Consider the following 12625-nt stretch of genomic DNA (forward strand, 5'->3'; position numbering starts at 1 on the left):
CATAGTCAATAAAGCATAGGTAAACATCCTTTTGATATTCTTTATTTTCAACCAAGATCCATCGGACATCTGCAATGATATCTCTTGTTGCACGGCCTCTTCTGAATCCAGCTTGAACCTCTGGAAGTTCTCTGTCAATGAAAGATCATTTAGCATAGTACATTTAAGATTAATATCTGTTGCTGCCTGTTTTTTTGAAAATAATATTTTATTGTGTTTTCAATGAAGATTTATACAACAGTTTAAGTTATCATTCAACAATTTCTCCTCAAGTTGTTCATTGATATTAGTCACAATATGTTAACATTCTCATTGTTTTCCTTCAGGTTGTTCCATTTCATTCATTCAGTTTCCCTGCCTCCTTACATTCTCTTCTTTGTTTTAAAGTAGCTTTTGACTGGGATCATGTAGGTGATTTTTTTTTTTTTTAAAGGAGCACAATATTTATAGGTGATATTCATTGTTTTTTGAACCAGTTTGTTATTTAGCTACAAGGTGACCTCAAGGGTTAGTTTTTGTTCAAGATGTGATGATATCGTAGTGGTTACGAATCGGGCTGCGAACCTTAAGGTCAGCGGTTTGAAACTACCAGCCGCTCCGCGGGAGAAAGATGAGTCTTTCTACTCCCATAAGGATTTACACCCTCGGAAACCCTGTACAAGGTCGCTATGTGTCAGAACTGACTCAACGGCACTTAACAACAACAACAACAACAACAACAACAACATAGTTAAGGAATCCTTCCATCTCAACCAGTCTTTAAAAAAAAATTTTTTTTTTAGGAATTTGAGGCTCTGTTTCACATTTTCTCCCATTTTATCAGGATCCACCTACTATGGTAAATAGTGGTAGCCAGGCACCATTTAATTCTGGTTTCAGGGTAGATGAGCCCATGGTTCATGTGAATTATTTGTCGTACAGACTAGTTGTCCTAGTATTTTCTGTAAGTCCTACTATCTTATGTAAGTCTTTGGTTTCCTTTTGTCTCTTTTGCTCTGGATGAGTAGAGACCAATAGTTGTATCTTAAATGGCCTCTAGCAAGCTCTTAAGACTCAGCCATTACCCATCAAAATAGTATGTAATACATAACTTTATAAATTATATTATGCCAGTGACTTAGATGTCCCAAGAGACGATGGTCCTATTCCTTCAAACACAGAAAACCAACTCTACAAAGTGTTTGGTTATGTGGTTTATTTCTTTATATTGTTTCAGGAGCACGGTGGCTCTAGAGGATAAGCATTGAACTGTGAAGCATAGGTCCATGGTTGAAGCCCACCAGCTGCTCCATGGAAGAAAGATGTGAGGCTCTCTGCTACCACAAAGGTTTGCAGCCTCAGAAACCCTATTCAGGGTTGCTCTGAGTAGAAACTGATTCAAAGACACTTAATAACAACAATATTGTGAAGTGGCATTCCATTGTGTGGATGTACCATGGTTTGTCTAGCCATTCTTCAATTGAAGAATATTTTGGTTGTTTCCAGTTTTAGGCAATTATGAATAAATCTAATAATAATACCCATTTACAAGCTTTTGTGTGAACATAGGTGTTCATTTCATTTCAGTAAAACATAGGAGTATGATTGCTGGGTTGTGTGATAAGTGAATATTTTACTTAAAAATAAATTGTCAAAAATTTTTTCTAGAGTGTTCATACCATTTTGCATTTCCCCTAGTAATGTTCCACTTGCTCTATATCCTTACTTGTTAGGTGCCATCAAGTAGCAACCCTATTTACAATAGAATGAAACACTGCCCTGCCCTGTCATCGTCACAATTGTTGTTGTGTTTGAGCCCATTATTGCTGCCAGTCCATCTCTTTGAGTATCTTCTTCTTTTACTCTGACTGTTTATTTTACTTCGCATGATGTCCTTTTCCAGGGATGATAACGTTCCGAAGTTTGAGAGACAAAGTCTTGCTGTCCTGACTTCTAAGAAGCATTTTTGCTGTACTTATTCCAAAACATTTGTTTGTTCTTCTGGCAGTCCATGGTATATACAATATTCTCCACCGACACCATAATTCAACTGCATTGATTCTTCTCTGGTCTTTCTTGTTCATTGTGCAGCTTTCACATGCATATAAGGTGATTGACAATACCAGGGATTGGATTAAGCACACCTTAGTCCTCAAACTGGCATCTTTACTCTTTAATGAGGTCTTTTGTAGCACCTTTGCTTAATGCATCGTTTGATTTCTTACTGCAACGTCCACTAGAATTGATTGTGGATCCAAGCAAAATGAAATCTTTGACAATTTCAATATTTTCTTCCTTTATCATGATCTTATTTATTGTTCCAGTTGTGAGGATTTAATTTTCTTATATAGAGGTGCAATCCATATTGAAGGTTGTACACTTTGATCTTCAAGTCATTTTCCCTTCCAACAAGAAAGGTTGTGTCATCTGTATATTGCAGGTTGTTGATGAGTATTCCTCTAATCCTGATGCCACTTTCTCCATATAATTCAGCTTCTCAGATTATTTGCTCAGGACACAGGTTGAATAAATATGATGAAAGGATACAATCCTGAGGCATATCTTTCCTGATATTAATCCATTCAGTATTCCATTGTTTTGTTTGACCAACTGCCTCTTGATCTATGGCTAGAACTGTCCTCATGAACACAGTTGTGTTCTGGAATTTCCATTTTTTACAATGTTATCTATAGTATGTTAAGATCCACACAGTGGAATGTCTTTGCATAGTCAATAAACACAAGTAAATATCTTTCTGTTATTTTCTGCTTTCAGCCAAGATCCATTTCTATCAGCAATGTTATTCTTTGTTCCATGTTCCTTTCTGAATCTGGCTTGAATTTATGGCAACTACCTGTCAATGTACTGCTGCAACCATTTTTGAATTGTCTTCAGTAAAATTTTGCTTTCAGGTAATATTAATGATATTGTTTAATGATTTCCACATTCCCTTGGGTCACGTTTCTTTGGAATGGGTACAATATTCCAATTCTTTTCCAATTGCATCTTCTAAATTTTTTAGCATAGATGAGTGAGCATCTCAAGTACTGCATCAATTTGTTGAAACATTTCAGGTTGTATTGCATCATTTCCAGGAAGCTTGTTCTTTGCCAAGACCTTCATTGATGCTTGGCTCCTATGGACTTGTTTCAATTTTCTTCAAGTCCAGCCTGACCTTGAATATGAGCAATTGATAGTCTATTCCACAGTCTGGCCCAATCTTGTTTTGGCTGATGATATTGAGCCAAAAATGATATTTGCATTTTTCCAGAGATGTAGTTGATTTGATTTCTGTGTGTTGCATCTGGTGATATCCACGTGTATAATCACTGTTTATGTGTTGAATAAATGGTATTTCAAATGAATAAGTCACTTGTCTTGCAAAATTCTATCAAGTGATCTCCAGCATCATTTCTATAAAAGCCAGTTTCCAACTATCGATCCTTCTTTGTTATCTCCAACTTTCACATTCCAATCACCAGTAATTATTAATGCATCTTGAGTGCATGTTTGATCAACTTCAGACTGAAGAAGTTGGTAGAATTATTCATCATTAGCTTTGGTAGTTGGTGTACAAATTTGAATATTAGTGGTATTAACTGATCTTTCTTATAGGTATATGGATTATCCTATCACAGACAATATTATTCTTCAAGATAGATCTTTTTGAAAATGAATGTGATGCCATCCTCTTAAATTTGTCATTCCCAGTATGGTAAACCATGTCTGATTAAAAATGGCCAATACCAATCAATTTCAGCTCACCAATGACTAGGATACTGATCCTTATTTGTTCTAATTCATTTATGACAACTTTCAATTTTCCTACATTCATACTTTGTCCATTCCACATTTTTAATATTAATGGATGTTTGCAGCTATTTATTCTCATTTTTAGTTGTGCCACATCAGAAAATGAAGGTTCTGAATAGTTTTGTTCTACCTACATCAGTGAGGTCAACTCTACTTTGAGGAGGGAGCTCTTCTCCATTTGTATTTGAGCGCCTTCCAACCTGAGGGGGCTCATCTTCAAGCACTATATCAGACAATGCTATTCTGTTATTCATAGGGTTTTCAGTAGCAAACCTCTCAGAAGTGGTCCAATTTTCTTTTTTCTGAGTCTGTCTTATTCGGGATGTTCTGCTGGTACCTTCCATCATGGGTGACCCTGCTGGTATTTAAAACCTGGTATCATAGCTTCCAGCATCACACTAGCTCCTGCAGTATGAGAAAATGACAGATGAGTTGTAGGTATCTTTACTACTACTTGACACTGTCTGGGTGTTTTGTTGTTGTTGTTTTTAGTCATTCTGGTTGGTTGATTACTGTTGAGTCAGTTTTGATTCATAGTGACCCTGTATAGAGTTTCCAAGGCTGCAAATCTTTAATCATTCTAATAATTGCAGTATTATCAATTTGGGAAGCATTTTGGCCCTGCTTTTAAACATGACTTTTTTCCTTCAAGCAAAATTCATTGAACATAATTGTGTGCCTGATTAGATTCTCACCACAAAATTGAGTCCTTCCCTCTCTAGTACTCGTTTAGGTAACAGGAGGGATATTTTTTTCTCTCCTCCTAGATGTTCCTGCTTAATGTGTCTCTTAGTTTTTCTGAGGAAGGAATGCTGTGAGAAGGAACTTTATTCTAGCCCAGAGCTGGAGAAATATCTGCTTTCAATTAGCCTGAAGTAGTGTATGCTGACCTATTCAAACTATATAGTCATGACACAGATTGCATTATCTTAGAATATATTTAAATCCTTATTTAGATTATTCAAGAAAATTGAATACATTAAGGCCTCTATGAATAAGAAACATTCTTATGTTTTCTTAAAGGACAAATATAAGAAGAAGAAAAAAAAATTTTTTCCTTAAGAAATTGTATCTACAGTTTATAGCAGTGATCCCATAAGGAGGAAAGATATTATTTGTGCTATTAGGTGCTGTCAGGTTGGTACTGACTCTTAACAATCTTATGTACAATAGAACAAAACATTGCCTGGGCCTGCTACAACCTCACAATTGTTGCTACGCTAGAGCCCATTACTGCTACCACTGTGCCAATCTATCTCATAGGAGGAATTAGATGAGGGGAAGGTTCCCTTATCTCAGGCTATCAGAATTAGATGAGGGGAAGGTTCCATTACACATGCACACACAACTTCTGTTTCTGGGATTTGACACCTTTCCATATAGGGCATGTGTCTCCTCCCTCAGTGGAAAACTATGCCGTTGTGCATAGCTGAACAGAGTAGGCTGTATCTATTAGCTGCGTTGGGGCAGAAAGAAGATAGAGACCTTTATCTAACAATGTACTTCAAAGCAAGGATAGCGAAGAGAGTAATGGCATAGAACATGGGATTCTCACGCACCAACCTCAGTTGATTAGTAGTGACTGCCTACAGTGCTGCATAGAGAAATACAGGTATTATTCAGGCTCTGACGAAAAGAGAACAGTAATTGATTGGTGATGTCTACTATGGACATAGGCTGGTAATTTATCAATCTAGCTGTATCATGTACCATGCATGTATTTGCTCTCCTTGAAATAAGAATCTTCCAAAGATATTTGCTTTCATTCCTTTCACAGAATTTATGGCTCTGCCTTGATGCTGGTAAGGTTTTATTTTGGAGGTTGTTTTCCAGAATTGGAAACATATTTGTAATATTCGAGCCTAGCGGTTCTCTGTAGGCAATTCTCTTCCCAAGGGGTCATTTGGAAATGACATTTTTGTTTATTATAGCTGGGAATGGTGGTGCTACTGGCCTCTAGTGAATAGAGGGATGCTGATAAATATTCTACAGGCATAGGCAACTTCCCCCAACACAGAATTATCATCCCCAAATGCCAATAGAACCAGGCGTTAACAGACCCTGATCTATTGCTTCCCTCATATCCAGTCCTCCCTGTGACCAGTATAGGGTATTTCCTATGCTGGGATAGGCCGATTGGAGTCTTTGAAGTATAATGAAGTAATCCAATATTTTTTAAAAATTTAGATCAACCTATGATCTGGTTGTATTCTTTCACCATACTTATTCAACCTGTATGCTGAGCAAATAATTCGAGAAGCGAGATTATATGAAGAAAAACATGGCATCAGGATTGGAGGAAGACTAATTAACAACCAGCAATATGCAGATGGTACAACCTTGCTTGCTGAAAGTGATGAGGACTTAAAATACTTACTGAGGAAGATCAAAGAGCACAGCCTTCGGTATGGATTACATCTCAATGTAAAGAAAACAAAAATCCTCACCACTGGACCAATAAACAACATTCTTATCAATGGAGAAAAGATTGAAGTTATCAAAGACTTCATTCTTCTTGGATCAACTATCAACACTCATGGAGGCAGCAGTCAAGAAATCAAACAACGTATTGCATTAGGCAAATCTGCTGCACAAGACCTTTTTAAAGTGTTAAAGAGCAAAGATATCAGCTTGAGGATTAAAGTGCACCTGACCCAAGCCAAGGTATTTTCAACAACCTCGTATGCATGTGAAATCTGGACAGTGAATAAGGAAGACTAAAGAAGAATTGATGCTTTTGAGTTATGGTGTTGTAGAAGAATATTGAAAGTACCATGGGCTGCCAAAAGAACCAATAGATCTGTTTTGGAAGAAGTGCAGCTAAGTGCTCCTTGAAGGCCAAGATGAACAAACTTTGCCTCTCATACTTCAGACATATTGTCAGGAGGGACCAATCACTAGAGAAGGATATTGTGTTTGGTAAGGTGGAGGGTCAGAGAAAAAGAGGAAGACCCCCAACGAGATGGATTGGCCAAGTGGCAGCATCAATGGACTCAAGCGTGGCAACAGTAGTGAGGTTGGCCCAGGATCAGGCAGTGTTTCGTTCTGCTGTGCATAAGGTCGCTATGGGTTGGTACCAACTTGATGGCACCTAACAACAACAACAACAACAACAGCAAGACCTTTGAACCCTAAACCTGATCTGTTTCCTCCTGTAGCAAACACTACATAATCCACCTATAATCCCTCACCATTGCGACCTTAGCACACACCACCAAGGCCTTCATTTCTTTGCCTGAGAACTCCTTTTGGCCACCAGAACACACTTTTCCATCCCTGCAGCAGGCTGGGGACGGGGTGGTTTTGTGCCGTGGAGTTGTTTCCCACTCATAGAGACCCTGTATGGTGTTTCTGTGGCTGTAAAACTTTACAGGAGCAGAAATCTTCATCTTTCTCCAGTGGAGAGCAGCTAGTAGATTTTAACTGCAGACCTTGTGATTAGCAACCCAAAGTGTAAACTACTACACTACCAGGGCTCCTTGCAGAAGACTACTGCTGGCGAATTCAAGCACTGTGGGAGCGATCTTTAGCTAATGGATGTGGGGAATGAGTGGATAGATACCTTAGTACCCTCACCCCTTAGGTGAGAAAGGTCTGAGGTGTGTGTTCTACACTGACTCCCGTTGTCTGACAGGGTTAATTTCTGATGGATAGTTTCATAATGGGCCCTTCATTGACTGCCTTTTATTTTCTGACTCATTTCTCTGTTTTTGACTAGTGTGTACTGGTATCACTTCTTAGCTCATGGTCTGCTTTGGAGGAACTCAGCCTGATACTTCCTTCTTGTGTCTTACTATTGTTGTGTGCTGTCAAGTTGATTCTGACCCATAGTGACCCTATATAGGGTTTCCAAGGAGCAGCTGGTGATCTTGAACCACTGACTTTGCAGTTCAAACCAACTTTGTAGTCCAGTGCATTGACCCACAGCACCACACAAGGACCATTTATTCACGAATAATGGGATATATCACACTCTATTGTAATTGATTGTCTAATTGTCCCCTCCACTATACAGGAAACTCCATGAAGGCAGGGACCATGCTTGTCTTTTTCTTATCTTTCTTGTTTATCATCATAACTCTGGCATGTGGTAGGCAATCAAGGTTTGTGGAATGAAAGAAGTACTTTTGGGCATCAGATGGTCTGCATGCAATAATGGGGTGCAATAAATTAGGGGCCATTGATTGATACATTATGACTGTTGATTAGGATGTTATAACGGAAGATGGGAGCAGCTGACCAATCTGTGTTCCTTATGTTTGACCAAGTTATTGTCCATCTTGTCCTACTGATAGAAGCCATGTAACTTGAATTGAGTACTTCTCTTGTTGTTAAGTGTGGTGCAGTCAGGTCTGACTCATAGTGATCCTGTATAGGGTTTCTAAGGAGCAACTGGTAGGTTTGAACTGCCAATTGTGTGGGTTGCAGTCCACTGCTGATCCTACAGTGCCACACTCTAGCACCAATTAAGTAGGGAACGTTTTAGCATTCTATTGGCTGAATCTGACCATTACCTTGTTTCTCTTTCTTTCTTCATTCGTTTTCCCCTTATGTAGCATCTGCTTTCTGTCCTGTTGCAACTTCTCTTTAAGTCTGGAGCCTTTTTTTCTCTTCTACCTTCTCTTTATTGCACCCAAAGACTCCCTGAAGAAAATAACTGTCAAAATTACAGTTGCTGCAATGTAATTCAGGCTCATTCCACTCTCAGGTTGTTTCTTGAATCTTTTTTTTTCAATGACAGAGAAGCAGATTGAAGTTTAAGATTCAAAATAATCTCCTTTATTGGAGTGGGGAGAGCTGTGTCTGTAGGTGTGTGTGTATAGGTGTGTGGGGGTGGGTGAGTGTGTGCCTTTGGTGATTTCTGAATGAAGTGATGAAATTCTGCAGAGTTCAATGCCACGCTCAAAGGTTTCACATGAGTGAATCAAGTGAAACAACTAAACATAATGATGGATGTGTTGGTACCAAAAAGTCTTAGAACATCAGATTGTGGTAGGCAGGTGTTGTCTTCTACACATTGGTGGCTGTATAGCTTCTTAGTTAGTGGTTACTGGTGAATTAAAACAATGAAAAGAATGGAAAGTTACTCCCAGTTGCATTGAAGATCTCTGACATTGGAGAAACAGCAAACGACTGTGTTTTTATCAGTTAGCTAAGGATGCATAACAAACAACCTCAAAATATTAGTGGCATACAACAAACATTTAGTCTTGCTCACAAGTTCATGGGCTGGCTCTGTGCCACATCTTTCATTTTTTTCCTGGGACCTGCAGGCCAGCCAAGGCATGTTCTTTTCTTCACAATGGCAGAATTTAGAGGGGGTAAATCCAACTGCGTGCCACTGTGGGATAATGCATCAGACTACAGAGTCATTTGAACTGCAAGGTTGGCAGTTCAAGCTCACCGGCCACTCCTTGGAAACCCTATACTGGGTCACTATGGGTTGGAATTGACTCAATGGCACTTAACAACAAATCCAACTGCACAGGCACATTTCAAGTCAATGCTTGTGTCATATCTGTATACGTTCCTTTGCCAAAGCTAGTTATGTGGCCATGTCCACAGCCAAAGATCAGAGAAGCACACTGCATCTTTGCAGAAGCAACTGCAATATTACATGGCAAAGTGTACCTGTTCACCTTACATGATATGGTGAAGAGATGGGGTCAATAGTTCAATGTAGCATTATGTATAGAAATTGGATTGTGGGATTAGATAGACCTGGATTTGAACCCTTGCTTCACCATTTGCTAATTATGACTTGCACAATCATCTTAGGTTCTATGAGGTTTATCACCCATCTGTCCAATGAGTATGAGAATGGTACTCATACCTTATGACTGTTGTGCAGATGAGATGAAATGATGCACATAAGTCCCTTGGCATTGTTTCTGGCATATAGCAAGGGCTTAGGAAATTGTAACTAAAAACAAAAGTCCTGGTGTGGTGCTGTAGGATAAACACTGAACCTACCTGTTGCTCCTCAGAAGCCCTAAACAGGGTTGTGGTGGGTTGGAACTGACTTGATGGCACTTAACAACAACAAAATAGTAGAACAAACTCTTACAGGTTATGGATATGAATTAAAGATCTAATTTTGCCATTGTTGTTGTTAAGTGCTGTCGAGTCAGTTCTGACTCATAGTGACCCTGTATAGGGTTTATGAGTAGCAGCTAGTTAGCTTGAACCACCGACCTTGTGTTTCAAGCTGACCTTGCAGTCCAATGCATTAACCCACAGTACCACACCAGTAGCTAATGGATAATCTTGCCATTGTTGTTGTTGTTGTTAGGTGCCATCAAGTCATACCAACTCATAGTGACCTTATGTACAGCGGAACGAAACACTGCCCGATCCTGGGCCAACCTCATTATCTTGCCATTGTTGTTGTTGTTGTTGTTGTTAAGTACTGTGGAGTTGATTCCGACTCTAGTGAACCCGCACAGGGTTTCCTAGGCTGTAAATCTTCATGGGAGCAGAACACCTCATCTTTCTCCCACGGAACTGCTGGTAGTTTCGAACTGCTGACCTTAGGTTGGCAGCCCTATTCGTAACCACTATGCTACCAGAGCTCCTTTAGCCACTGCAAAAATAACTCCCTCATTGCTCTTACTGGAGCTTCAGAGCCCTGAAGGAAGGAGGCTCTCAATCTCTTAATGGGTCACAATGGATGATCTTAAAGGATGTGCCCCTTGGAATACAGAGAATATTAAACTTCAAATTGATCAGTAGGAAAGTAAACAACAGCATTCACTTAGAAAAGCAATATTTCTGAGAGACAAGCAGATGGAGGAGCAGCTTGAGACTGTACTAAACTCCAAGGAATATATTCAAAAACATTAATGTATTTGTTATAGTTAAATATTTTAAATTTGTTGGGCTAACAATTGTAAGCAAAATAATATTGTTTTATAAAAAATTTAAGTAGGCTGCCATGATTAAATTGCTTTTGCAGCATAAATGAGTAATAAAATTAGATAATTACTTTTTTTTTCTTCTACTGGTGGTCTTCCTTATTTAGATATTTCAGCTCATTAACAAAAGCTGCTCATCTCAGTAATGCATACTTATGGAACCCAGCCATAGCAACAGTACTTGCATGTGAGATATGACCATATTAGGTGTGTAATCTCAAGTTCCACATGACCCAATGAAATGAAAATAATATGGAAGCTGGGTAGTGGACCTTTTAATACTTTTTATCCTGGAGTTTATGTCTTCAATTTTTATACACTTCTAAGTTCCATTAACAAAGGCAAAAAATTGAAATGGATTTAAAAAAATAGTGGTGAATCTCTTTTTTCCTCAAACTCTTTCAAAATCAAATCTGTCTGCATGTGTGATGATCTCATGAATGGGCTTGACACAGTGGAATGTCAGGGATGGAAGACCCAGATAACTCCCAAAAGCTCCCCTTTTCCTGGTGCCCATGAAGCAACCTTGAGATTGAAAGTCACATACTAAGTGGGGCAGAGAAAAAAGAAGACATCTGTGTTGTTGATTTTGTATGACTGTGACAATAGTCCTGGGCTCTCTATCTCTGGATTTATTTTACCTGAAAAATATACAACTTAAGTATCTTGTTTGACCACTAAGCATCTGTCAGTTTGTCACACTGTGGTGACTTGTGTGTTGCTGTGATGCTGGAAGATATGCCACTGGTATTTTAAATACCAGCAGGATCACCCATGGTGGACAGGTTTCAGCTAAATTTCCAGACTAAGACTTAACTAAGAAGGAGAGGCAGACTACTTCTGAATGTTTGTTGTTGTGGTTGTGAAGTACTGTTGAATCGGTTTTGACTCATAGTGACTATGTATAAGGTTTCCAAGGAGCAGCTGCTAGGTTTGAATCGCCAACCTCATGATTCAACCCAACTATGTGGTCGAGTTCTTTATCCTACAGCACCACACTGGCGTTCCTCTGTATGTTTAGCCACTGAAAACCTTATGAATAGCAGTGGAAAACTAGTAGATAGCACCAGAATATTGGCTATTGTAACATATTCTTGTTACATTATTGTAACCAGAATATTGTCAGATATAGTGTCAAAATATGAGCTCTTCAGGTTGGGAGGCACTCAAAATATGACTGGATAAGAGCTTCCTCCTCAAAGTAGAGTTGACCATGATGACATGAATGGCTTTCAGGTCCTAGATTTGTGATGGGACACAATTCAAAATGAGGAACAGCAGCTGTAAACATCCATTAATAGTTGGAAAATAGATTGTATGAAGTATGACTCTAGGAAAATTGGAAGCTTTCAAAAATGGAATGGAACAAATAAAGATTGATGTCCTAAACATTAATGAGCTGAAATGGACAGGTATTGGCCATTTTGAATCTGACAGTTTTATGGTTTTCAGTGTTGAGAATGATAAACTGAAGAGGAATGGTATCACATTCATCATCAAAAAGAACATTTCAAGATCTATCTTGAAATGTAATGCTGTCTGTGATAGGTTAATATCCATAGGCATACAAGGAAGACCAGTTAATACCATTATTATTCAAATGTATGCACCAACCACTAAAGCCAGTGATGATGAATTAAAGAATTCCACCAAATTCTTCCATCTGAAATTGATCAAACATACAATGCCAAATGTATTGATAATCACTGGCAGTTGGATTGGAAATGTATAAAACAAAGAAGAAGGATCAGTATTTGGAAAATATGGCCTTGGTGATAGAGAACACATGATAGAATTTTTTTTCTATGTTTTATTGTGAATTATATGATAGTTTACATGGGAGAACATTAGTTTTACATTCATTCTATCGTATATCATTTCATTGCCATGGTTATAATCCCCTCCATGCATCATCAACC

This window comes from Chrysochloris asiatica, unplaced genomic scaffold, assembly GCF_000296735.1.
Source record: "Chrysochloris asiatica unplaced genomic scaffold, ChrAsi1.0 scaffold00142, whole genome shotgun sequence".
NCBI lineage: Eukaryota > Metazoa > Chordata > Mammalia > Afrosoricida > Chrysochloridae > Chrysochloris > Chrysochloris asiatica.